Here is an 11,971-nt window from a genome sequence, read left to right as displayed (position 1 = left end):
TAAAAGGTTCAATACACCTAATAATATGATCTCAAAAGTAAATAAAATACTGGAAAAGTCATAAGAGAAATAAATTTATAATCATAGTGGTAATTACTCTCTTCTTTCAGTAATTACTGGAAAAAGAAAATTTTACTTTAGATAAATTTTAAAAACATTCTTAACAGAACATCATCACTATATTATAGAACTCTATGTTCAACAACCATAAACGTCACATTTTCTAGCACACATGAGGAAGACAATTCAAAATAACATAAATCAAAATAACAGAAAAGGAACACTTACCACTAGGATAATGCTGAGATATATATATATATATATATATATATATATATATATATATATATGAAAAACATGAGAAATAAAAATTACAGAACAATCTCACTTAATAGCATATATAAAACCTAGAGCACCCAAACCAAAACCACATTAAAAGAACATTGAGCTCTTTTGGTCTCTGGCTGCTTGAAGCTCAGCCGCCATCATGAACAACACAGTAACTATCCAGACCAGGAAGTTCATGACCAACCGACTACTGTAGCTCAAATGGTCATTGGTGTCCTTCATCCTGGAAAGGCAACAGTACCTAAGACAGAAATTTGGGAAAAACTAGCCAAAATGTACAAGACCACACCAGATGTCATATTTGTATTTGGATTCAGAACCCATTTTGGTGGTGGCAAGACAACTGGCTTTGGCATAATTTCTGATTCCTTGGATTATGCAAAGAAAAATGAACCCAAACATAGACTTGCAAGACATTGTCTGTATGAGAAGAAAAAAGACCTCAAGAAAACAGTGAAAAGAATGCAAGAACAGAATGAAGAAAGTCAGGGGGACTGCAAAAGCCAATGCTGGTGCTGGCAAAAAGAAGGAGTAAAGATGCTTCAGTGGTTTTATGTGTGGGATTATGCAGATTTTTCATGAGAGGATTAATATATTAAGAATGTTAATATAAAAAAAGAATATTGAATCATGACCAAATTATGCAAACATAATTTAACAAAAGAAAATAAGTTAATGTCTTCTAGTATTAACTAACGTTTGAATATCAATCTAATTTTATTTCTTTTATGATATCAGTTTTGTTTTGATTATTGTTTTTTTTTTTTTTTTTTAAGAAAAGGGTGGTATTTAATCTTTATTTATAGGACACTGCAGGAGAGGAGAGTCCACATAGAAATAAGAAACCCACTGGCAGGAGGAGCTTCATACAGTTTTTACAGTTTGGAACTGGTCAAGTAGAGTTTTGTTGTAAAAAGTGCTACAATAACAAAACACATTTAAAAAGAGTTATTAGTAGAGAAACAGTAAGACAAACTTCTACCAAACAAAGCACACCACAAACAACTTTCTGCGTCGGCTGTACAAGCTAAAAGTTAAAGGTCCCAGCAGTGCCATCCTGAACTGGAACGTATAGCCTTCAGAGGTAGTTTCTGGCACAACATTCTGATCTTCCTCTTCCTCTACAGAGAAATACTTCTCAATCAAGTTTAATGAAGCTTTGTACACAGACTCATTTTCATGGTTTTGTAGAGCCTCGATTTTGTCCAAACCTCCACATTCTTCAATCATTATACTAGGTTTCTCAGTTTCACCTAGTTTCTCAGCAGCCTGAAAGATGTTGGAAATGGCATCCAGAATGACCAGAATAATTTTGGTATCCTTTGCAGTTAAGAGGTTCATCAATGGTTCTATTATGCCACAATGGACGAGGTATACAATCTGTTCAACTGTCCCACCACTTGTATAGTTGGTTACAGCCCAGACAGCTTCCTTTTGTGTCTTAAAGTCTGCCTTAGAGAGAACACCAACGAGGAACGGGACTAATCCATGATTCACAACTTGCTGTATCTGGTCCTGGTGGCCAGCTGTGATGTTTGACATTGTCCACGTGGCTTCCTTCTGAATACTAGTTTTGGGGTTTGTTAGCAGGCTGGGAAAGATAGCAAGCGCTCCTGCGTCTATTACAACCTGAGTCTGTTCATCTGTCCCAGTGACAATATTTCCTATGGCTCTTAGCGCAGGAGTCACAATGGGCAATTCGGTAGCTCCTAGAAGCTTCACAAGCTGTGGCACAACTCCTGTTTTCACGACCATTTCAATCCGTTCGTTTGGACCATCCGTCAGGTAGGAGATGGCCCAGCAGGTATCTGCCAAGACCTCTGGATCATTGTGATGCAGGTGACGAACTAAGGTAGGAAGCATCTGCTCGACCGGCATCTAGCGGGGGTGCGGGGTTCTTGTTGCGACAAAGGTTTGAAAGTGTCCAAGTAAGGTTACGCAAGTAGCCACATGCTAACGATGACATATCAGGAACCGCGAGGAGAGCCAGAAGCGGATCAACCGCACCGTACTTGATAACCAAGTCTCGAAAAACGGAACCATCCCCTGCAATGTTTCCTAGAGCCCACACAGCCTGTTCGCTGATGTGGGCGTGGATGCCAACAGGGAAATGAACGCTGGGATCGCGCCTCCATCGACCACAGCCTTGGTCTGTTCTGAGGTCCCGGAAGCAATGTTGGTGAGAGCCCAAGCGGATTCAAACTGAATGGGACTACAATCAGTTCTGCCCAAGAAGGACACAAACTTTGGAATCAAACCAGCCCGGATTATGTTGTCTATGGGGGGCTGCTTTTCCCGAGAAAGCAGTTTCCTAGCAGCTTGAGTAGCCTGGAGCTGGCTTTCCAAATTGTTGCTATTTATGCCCTTGACAATGTCATCAACTGACCAATTTACAGTGCCCTGGTTGTTGCGGTTTTCCTGCAGTGGAGAGGTAGCATCATCGGGAAACGAGCTTACGTTTCTCCTTTTCAGCATCTGGTCATCCTTCTTCGCTTTCCTCAGCTCCACATTAACTTCTATTCGACGCCGCCTCATTTCTGTACTGTCTTTCCCCTTGTTCTTGAATCTGTTAAGGCGGGCAGCTGGTGAATTAGCATTCTCGTTGGTGGACATGGTTATGAGACAAAGGGAGAAAGCTACACGGCCGGCTCAGGCTTCCACGGGAGGCGGTCCGGGACGCGCAGGCTGCAGGTCAGCTGCCCTCAAAACGTCCACCACGAATCACCCCAAAGACGGTGTCTTGATTATTGTTTTTGTTTGTTGTCCTTTTTTCTTCTCTGATAATGTCTGATTTTTATTGTTGTTGCTTGTTTTTTATTTTTTTTAAGATTTTATTTGTTTATTTATTTGTCAGAGAGAAAGAGAGAGCATAAGCAGGCAGAGTGGCAGGCAGAGGCAGAGAGAGAAGCAGGCTGAGCAAGGAACCCTATGTGGGACTTGATCCTAGGACTCTGGAATCATGATCCAAGCCAAGGTAGACACTTAACCAGCTGAGTCACCCAAGCCCCCAGTGTTTTCTTTTCTTTATCCTTATGTCCTAAAAATTCTCTGGATCAGTTTATTTTTCTTTTACTTACTCTGCTTTAAGTATTAGTATATTTTATTGACACCTGTAAGACTTCTGTTGTTCCGGTCCTCTCTCCTACTGGAAACCCTCCAATGGCTTCCATCTCACCTGAATAACTTCCATAGACCACAAGGCCCTCCCCTGGATCACTCAGCTCTAGCGCACTAACCTCCTACTCTGAAAGAATTTGTCAGATAGCTCAGAGAGTAAGAGAGAAATTACAGAACAGCTCTCTAGTAGTACAACTACTGGAGGGAACTGAGTACAGGCTTAGGTAGCCAATAGGAAAGCCACCCGACCTAGTCTTAGAAAAATACCCACCCCTCAAAAATCCCCAAGAAAGTAAAATGTAAAAATAAAACTGAAACAGATAAGAGTTATCCAAGCAGAAAGAAATTTCAAGTAGAAGGACTATCCTGTGTAAATGAGAGTGGTGAGGTGGGCTGTGTTGTGTCTGTGGCATTGCAAGTCACTAAGTAGGGCAAGAGTTAGAGCAGAGAGATAAATGGGAGATAAAGCTCGAGATGCAAGCCTGGGCCAAAAATAAAGAATTTTCACATCATTTTAATGAGTCAAACCTAAAACAGCCACAGCAAAATGATGCAGTCATTGAAGTGTTTCAAGCACTGGGGTCACACAGCTAAAGTTGAAATTGTGAGTGACCACTCTGACTACAGTGTGGAAACCTCCTGAAGGGGAGCCAGCCTGAGGCAGAGATACCAGATAGGAGGCCGTTGACATAATTCAGGTCATATGTAATTACAGGCTAAAATAATTCAGAGGAAATGAGAGAGGGAGAAAGAGAGAGACAGGTGGAAAGACAGAGAGGAAGGAGGGGCAGAGGGAAAGAGAGATCTGAGAAGTTTAACGACATAGTGGTGATTAAGTCTTGACAACTGATCGGAACTAAAGGTCAGAAGTTGGATAATATCTCTATGTATGTTAGACCATCTAGAATCAGGTGTAGTCAAGAAAAAAGTCTGGAACAGATGTTAAACGCTGCACACCACATCACAGAGGCAAGGTGTTGCCTTTCTTTGACTAAGAATGAGAACATGACAAAAAAGAACAAGTACAAAAGTTCAAAATATAGTTAATCACCCAAATGCCAGTCCCAAATAAAGGCCATCATTTAGATGCCTGACATGACAAGAAGACAAGAAGCCCTGTTTTGTCAAAGTCTCATAGTTCCCATGAGATCCTCTCAGGCAGTCACCAAAACCTATTGCTGTAGTTGGCCTTGAAGTCTCCCTAATGGATGCCATTCAGTTACCGTTCTCTGATCATTCTGACAGAAAACTGAAGTCTGAAGAGACCTTGTTTGTTTGTCCTTTAATATCCAGGGGGAACAGTGTGCTTCCTGTTCCATCTGTGAATCATCCTTGTTTTAATCAGTATCTCTTACATAAGCTAAAAGAGAAATTGATTGAAGCTGTTACTTTGGTGACAAAGAAAAAAAAAATGTTTGCACAAACCTCAAGAGAAAAATAATGCTTTTGCACAGGCACAGGCAGAGCACTTACCTTTGGAGTATCAACACATTATATTATTGCATTAAAGAGCATACCTCAAAAAGTGATACAATCTGGATATTGTTTAGGGAAATTGGAAACTCTCTGTACTTTGCCAAGTGGCATAAATATTTTTCTCTTTCAAATTCTCTTTCTCTCTCTTGATGACATATAATGACATCTTTGGTAATTAATAAACAATCAGTATTAAACCTCTGCTTTCCCCTTTTTAGTCTCTTAAGCAACAGAGATCTCATAGAGTTTGGACCTTGCACTGTGGCATAAGGAGAATTTTCTTCTTGGACAATGCAACTACCTTTGATTTTCTTAACCCAACTGAGCAAAGAGTCAACCAAGTAGCACTTTTGAAATGAGCGTTTTGTAATAAGAAGTCAAAACAAAATATATTTTAGTCTTGAATTCTAAATGAGGTCATTGATCTGTAACTTGACAAATCACTAGCCAGTTTCCTATTAACAAAACACAAGAAGCGGAGCACAACACACAAATAATGCCATAGCAAAGAGGGTGACTTGGTCAACCTCGTAGGTCACAAGGCTGCCCGTGTGGAAAGGTTTAGATGCATAGAGAAAACAAAGGTGAATGTGTCCTTTGCTTCTTGTGGTAACTCACTTTTCAGGGGACACAGCACATTTTCAGAAATCATAAAACAGCTCCTAAGAGAGCAAAGGAAGAAAAATATCACTGTATAGGTCTAACATAATATTGGGGATGAAGAATGGGGAAGATAGTCAAAGTGTTTGGTTTTTCATGTCTCACAATTTAACATATTTAAATACAATTTTTTTTCTTTTCTTTGCATTTTGATGTCAGTCTAACTTGTTCAAGTTTCTAGAAGAACATTCATTACATGTTGAATTCTCAATAAAGAGCAGAGCTATCCTATCACTGTAACCACAAAGGTTGATAGTGATTTTTAAGAAATTAAAATTATTGTTATTTCTAATACTGTCCAACATAAAGCAGTCAAACATGATATAAAAATGAGTTCTAGGGCACCTGGGTGGCTCAGTGGATTAAGCCGCTGCCTTCGGCTCAGGTCATGATCTCAGGGTCCTGGGATCAAGTCCCGCATCGGGCTCTCTGCTCAGTAGGGAGCCTGCTTCCCTCTTTCTCTCTGCCTGCCTCTCTGCCTACTTGTGATTTCTCTCTGTCAAATAAATAAATAAAATCTTTAAAAAAAAAATGAGTTCTACATGTAATGTTCCTATTACAAAAGCATGTCAATTGGTACCATAAATATGCTCAAAAAAATAAGCAAGAAAATAAAAAATAAGATGTTCACTGAGGTTGTAATGTAACACAAGTAAAGATGAAATGATGATATAATTTAATGTATTTTACTTTGATTTTGTTCCTTTAAAAATGTTATAAATATAGTTGTCCCATCATTTTGAAAAAATTTCCTTCTTGAGAATATTCAGAGGTAGGCATTCTCAATGAATGATCAAAGAACTCGAATTCTTGTCTAAGTTCTGTAATTACTATTGTTGGGGCCAATTTCATGTTAAAACCTGTTAAACCCCTAGGGTCTGTCTGGGCTTACTTAGCCATAGTGACTCCATGTTGCCATTTTGTTGAATGCCTCAGCGGTTACTGATACCGGTATGCCAAAACACATACCTATAACAAGGCCATTTTGTTGTTTAATAAATGCCTCCGCAGTTACTAGTATCGGTTCTGGGTAACCGTTACTAAAACACACAGGTAGGAGACATCCAATCAGCCAAAGCCACAAAGTGTGCGGTTGCACCCTATAAAACTAACCTATAAGACCGGGGAGGGGGGAGGTGGGAGTCGCTCTCTTCGGAGGCAGCCCCGGCCGGTCAGTCTGACTTCTAATGCTTGTCACAGAATAAAGCTTTACATAACTTTCACTTCGTCTCAGTCTCGTTCCTTTGATAACGGACCCAACAACTATAAGGTATATCTTTGTCACTTAGTTTTTCTGGGTGTAGTTTCTTTACTCCTTAAAGGAGGTGGTTGAATCAAATAAACATACAAATCGCCTTTCAGCTCTTTAATTTACCCAAGTATTTTATATCACAATTCTCTTAAACTGTTTCATTTCCTAAAGTCTTCTGGTCTTCCTTCTTCCTTGCTCAGATCCACTTGCTTGTTAAAGTAAAATCACAGCTTGTCTAGGACCTTGTTATCGTTTCTTGGGGAAATATAAATTTAAGGTTAAATAAATAAATGAGTGCTTCTGTGCTGCAGTTGACCCTGGTGCTAACACAGATACTCTTCATCCTTAGTGTCTACCATCAGTTCCAGAATCTCTTCATGCCCAGAGAGCAACTGATGGGATGACCAAGATCAAAAGCCACTGGTGGCTATGTCCTTCTCAGGCCATGGCTGCTGCATCCCTATTTACTGTTTCAACTGGGAGCCTCAAGTGACTCTCTGGTGATTGTCCTTACCACCAAACATACCCCTCATCATTCTTCAGAGTAGATATCAGCTGCTGGCAATAGGATTCCCCCAGATCCTAGGATTAGCTGAAGTATCAGTTCCCACTGCCGAATGGATCAGCTCTCCCTCCTCCCTACACGGTTTCAGCCTCCTCACAAGTGTGTCTCCCGAGAGAACTCCCTGATAAACTCCTCAAATGTGACTCCACCTATAACAGACTGATCATCTATTTCCAGGGAACATAGGCTAGGCCAATATCAAACCGAAGTATTAAACAGAACAAAGCTTATTCCAGTCACATTATAAGTTCTACACATTTAATTTCTTTGTTTCATTCGCAAATAACATTCAAGTTACAGTAATGCTAATCCTCTGTATTTTAAATGGGGCTTTAAACACATCCAAAGATATATAATTTTTAAGATTTTATTTATTTATTTGACAGAGATCACAAGTAGGCAGAGAGGCAGGCAGAGAGAGAGGAGGAAGCAGGCTCCCTGCCAAGCAAGGAACCCAATGTGGGACTCGATCTCAGGACCCCAGGATCATGACCTGAGCCGAAGGCAGTGGCTTAACCCACTGAGCCACCCAGGAGCCCCCATCCAAAGTTTTCAAATAAAATGTCGGCAGCACATATACTAAAATGTCATCTATAGATATTTGAGAATTGTCTCTCAATGTTATAGGGTAAAATCCCAGCTTATTTTTTGTTGTAATGAAACACTGAATGCATGCTATGTACCAAGACTAAGTATCTCGGTTTTAGCAAGAAAAAATACCAATAAATTCAGTTTGATCTCTGAATTGGGTACAAGTATGCATTGTGACTTCCAACTGACATTAAGAATAGAAACTACCATGATAATAATTAAAAGAACTATATTTTGACAAAAATTTTTATTTCAAATCTTTTGGTACTAATGAAAAAGAGCATGTGATATTTGAGGCATCTTTTTTTCCCCTGAACTATCACCAAGTGGAGATTTCTCCAATAATTGAGGATCTTATTTGTAGTTAAAAACCTGACAACTTTTTCATTAAAATGTAATATCTGAAAGTGTCTCATGACATCCTTTTAAACCCACATCATAACTTTAATGCTTCTATTTATCATTTTTCTTCTATCCACTCCACTTATTTACTTTTAATAAGATTTTATTTATTTATTTACTTGCGTGCGTGTGTGTGTGTGTGTGTGTGTGAGAGAGAGAGAGAGAGAGAGAGAGAGAGCGAGCGCAAAAGCAGAGGGGAGGAGCAGAGGGAGAGGAAGCAGCACGGAGCCTGACCCAGGGCTGGATCCGAGGACCCTGGGATCCTAACCTGAGTCGAAGACACTTAAGCATCTGAACCATCCAGGAGCCCCCCTACCAGCTCCACTTCTAAATACAGATACTTAAACTTTTCACTTCTGTCTGATGAGATTCCAGCCTAGTCAAAATTGAAATGTGGGGCAATGGAGAGGCTAATTTTGATGATGTCACTCCATGTGACTTATCCCCATCCTACCATCAACACATACTCTCTGCAGGCGTCTAGTCTTCCCATGTTGTTCTAGACCTCTTATCCAAGGTAAAATGAATATAATGAGTCTATGACATATCGTTTGGATAGGAAGACTTGTAGTTTTTTAAAAACCCCTATTTTTTTAATATAATTTTTTATTTTTTATAAACATATATTTTTATCCCCAGGGGTACAGGTCTGTGAATCACCAGGTTTACACACTTCACAGCACTCACCATAGCACACACCCTCCCCAATGTCCATAACCCCACCCCCTTCTCCCAAACCCCCTCCCCCCAGCAACCCTCAGTTTGTTTTGTGAGATTAAGAGTCACTTATGGTTTGTCTCCCTCCCAATCCCCCTATTAATTCTGATGTAGATTAACGTGCTCCACTCTTAAGAGCCACTGTACATTAAAGTATAAGGAATGTAGTGCATGTACCACTTCAGATGCATTTGCATTGGAAGAAAGAACCACAAAAAAAGCAATATTTAGGATTCAGGTATAAATTTCTGCTTATTGAATTTTATGCATTAATGAGGGAGATATATTTGAGGGAGGTTTATCTCGGAACCCATCAAGTTATAACACTAACCTTTTTTCACCACAAACATGAAAATCATCCCCTTCATTGAATATTGGTTAAACAATGATCAAAATAGTATCTTTTTTTTTTAATAAACTTTTAATTATCTCATTTTCTAAAGTAATGTGGATTAAACATCAACATGCCCTAACCAATTTTAATACTTTGTGGACATGGAGGCCCTACAATACCAGGGCATATTATATATTAATTTCTTTAACACTTTTACTAATTTTAAAATTCATATTAGGATCATAAATGGAATAAGTGAAAAATAATGAGATTTTGTTTTGGTTTTTTTGTTTGTTTGTTTTATCTAAACACATTATATAAATGTAAAGATAGTTAATATCAATTGTAAAGAATGTTTACTTCTCATGATCCCAAATCCTTAATCCTTAATCCTTAACCAGTATTGTGCTAGACCATCCTTGGCTTTTTCCCTAGTCTCAGGAGTCTTTATTTCATTTGGGAAAGTGCGGTATTGTCCATTTCATCCTATATGTATGGCCTTCTCAATCAATAGTTACTAAACAAAGGAATGGCTTATGAGAACTGACAGGAATGTTACAGAGACAAAATTAAGATATATAAATAGATTCTATTTTTTTCTACAATCTGACTATGCATTCCATGAAGTTAACTTGAAAGGATAAATTCTGCATCCAGGTTTACCCCAGACTACTCAGTTAACTGTTAGAGCAAGAGTCTGCTACCCACATATTTTCTTTGAACATACTATTTCTTATGGGATGTCCCCTAGGCAATAAATATGGCAAACATTAAAATTATGCTTTGTGCCCTCTAGGCAACCATATACAAATTCACAGTGGTATAATACCTACGAAAATTTGTCAATATTACCTAGGCAATTCTTGGATTTCTGAATGTAAATGGATTTTCCTTAGCTCCATTAAGCCCCTGGTGTATCTGAACTCTGGTCATGAGTCTAGGGCAAGCTTCTTAAAGATTCAGTTGATTTAAAACAAAAACAAAAACACAGCAGAAAATGTTTCCAATGGGACATATGTTTTTGTACTTTTTTACAGCCACAACTTGGTTTCCTTCTAGTCTTTCATCTATGTATTTATTCAGTGACCATTCAGGTTTTGCCAGGTGTTAGGCATGGTTCTTGGTGCTGCAGATAGAGCACTGCTGCAGATATAGTTAAAATAAAGAAAAAATTATCCATCTACTACCTATCTATTTTCTGTCATCCATCTATCTGCTTGATAGCTTCAGAAAACAAGTACAGTGAGTGCAATAACAGTGCAATAACATAGGGAGTTATTGTGATGATGCACTGTTTAGACGCCCCAGATACACTACGTTCTGTTAACACAGTCTCAATTTTTGTAACAAGAGCTCCAGCTTTACTCATGGAAATAAACAGGTTGAAAATTTATATGATGTTGCATTTTGAGATCATGAAAAACATATTTTATAATCGGGCTTTCATTTGTCTTCAGGCACTGAAGGGCCATCTCTCAGCGGGGCTGCCGCAGTTTCACAGCTTATGTGCCTGGAATTAGGAAATATGGCATTAGAATATTTCTTTTTCATTCTACATAAGGCTGAATGAGCAGCCATCTAGCTGATTGTCCTTCTCTAACATATTCCATGTATCCTAATATCTTGTGTTCTATATGGCCCAGAAAGAGTAGCCTATGCACATCCTGCTCATGCTCCAGAAGGACCTGACCCTTCCCCTTTGGAGTCTGAACCACTGCAGCTGGGACATGCCTGACGGTAAGCAATATACAAATCCAACCAAAATAATACTCACTGAGCCTGAAACAGGGAGAGATATTGCTGTACAACTGATAGACCTGAAACAGACTGAGTGAGCTCATCTCTTGGTAAGAAGCTGTTCTAGGCCTAAAGCCCAACCTTATGAAAACGGGTTCAAAAAACTGTGCCTCTGAGATTCTCTTTCCAACATCTCTTGACCCTACTTTGCCAGTCACCACTTTGACATCTTCATTCCTTCTGAAAGCAGAATACTGGGATGAAGAAGTTTACACTTACTATCCTCAATCTCTCTAGGCCACTTAAAAAAAAAAAAAATGTTGCTCTATCTTTCAATCTGATAGAATAAGAAGTAGCAGGCAAATGTTAGTGTTCCCATTTACCTGGTACACACCCAGTCCTCAAGAATCACCAAGGCACAAGCATACTCATTGTTCACAGTAAATGCTTGCAGAATGTGCACCATAACTTTCCACATCGTGAAGGGTGCGTCATCCAGATTTTAAATTTGAAAAACTACAAGGCTTTTGCACGATATAAAATTACTATTATTTCTTACAGTTCTGAGCATATTAAAATTCTATTGGATTTCAGAAAGGGACCAACTGACTTAGTATGCAGATACCAACTGTAAATCTCAATGAAATTTTCTACTATTTACACTTAACACCAATAGCTACCTGTGGTTTTATTTTGCATTTCCCTAATGATCAATGATGTTGAACATCTTTTCATGTCTTGGGGCTATCTGTATGTCCTCTGCCCATATTTT

General features: G+C 39.0%; 2 pseudogenes; one reads left to right on the top strand and one right to left on the bottom strand.

Annotated features, from left to right (window-relative positions):
• The first annotated feature begins 487 nt into the window (after positions 1 to 487).
• LOC132015781 (small ribosomal subunit protein eS24-like) lies at positions 488 to 884 on the top strand (annotated as a pseudogene).
• A 288-nt stretch (positions 885 to 1,172) lies between these two features.
• LOC132015777 (importin subunit alpha-1-like) lies at positions 1,173 to 3,082 on the bottom strand (annotated as a pseudogene).
• Between the last annotated feature and the right edge of the window lie 8,889 nt (positions 3,083 to 11,971).

This window comes from Mustela nigripes, chromosome 1 (assembly GCF_022355385.1).
Source record: "Mustela nigripes isolate SB6536 chromosome 1, MUSNIG.SB6536, whole genome shotgun sequence".
Lineage (NCBI taxonomy): Eukaryota > Metazoa > Chordata > Mammalia > Carnivora > Mustelidae > Mustela > Mustela nigripes.
This window is presented reverse-complemented; position numbering and strand designations above follow the sequence as displayed.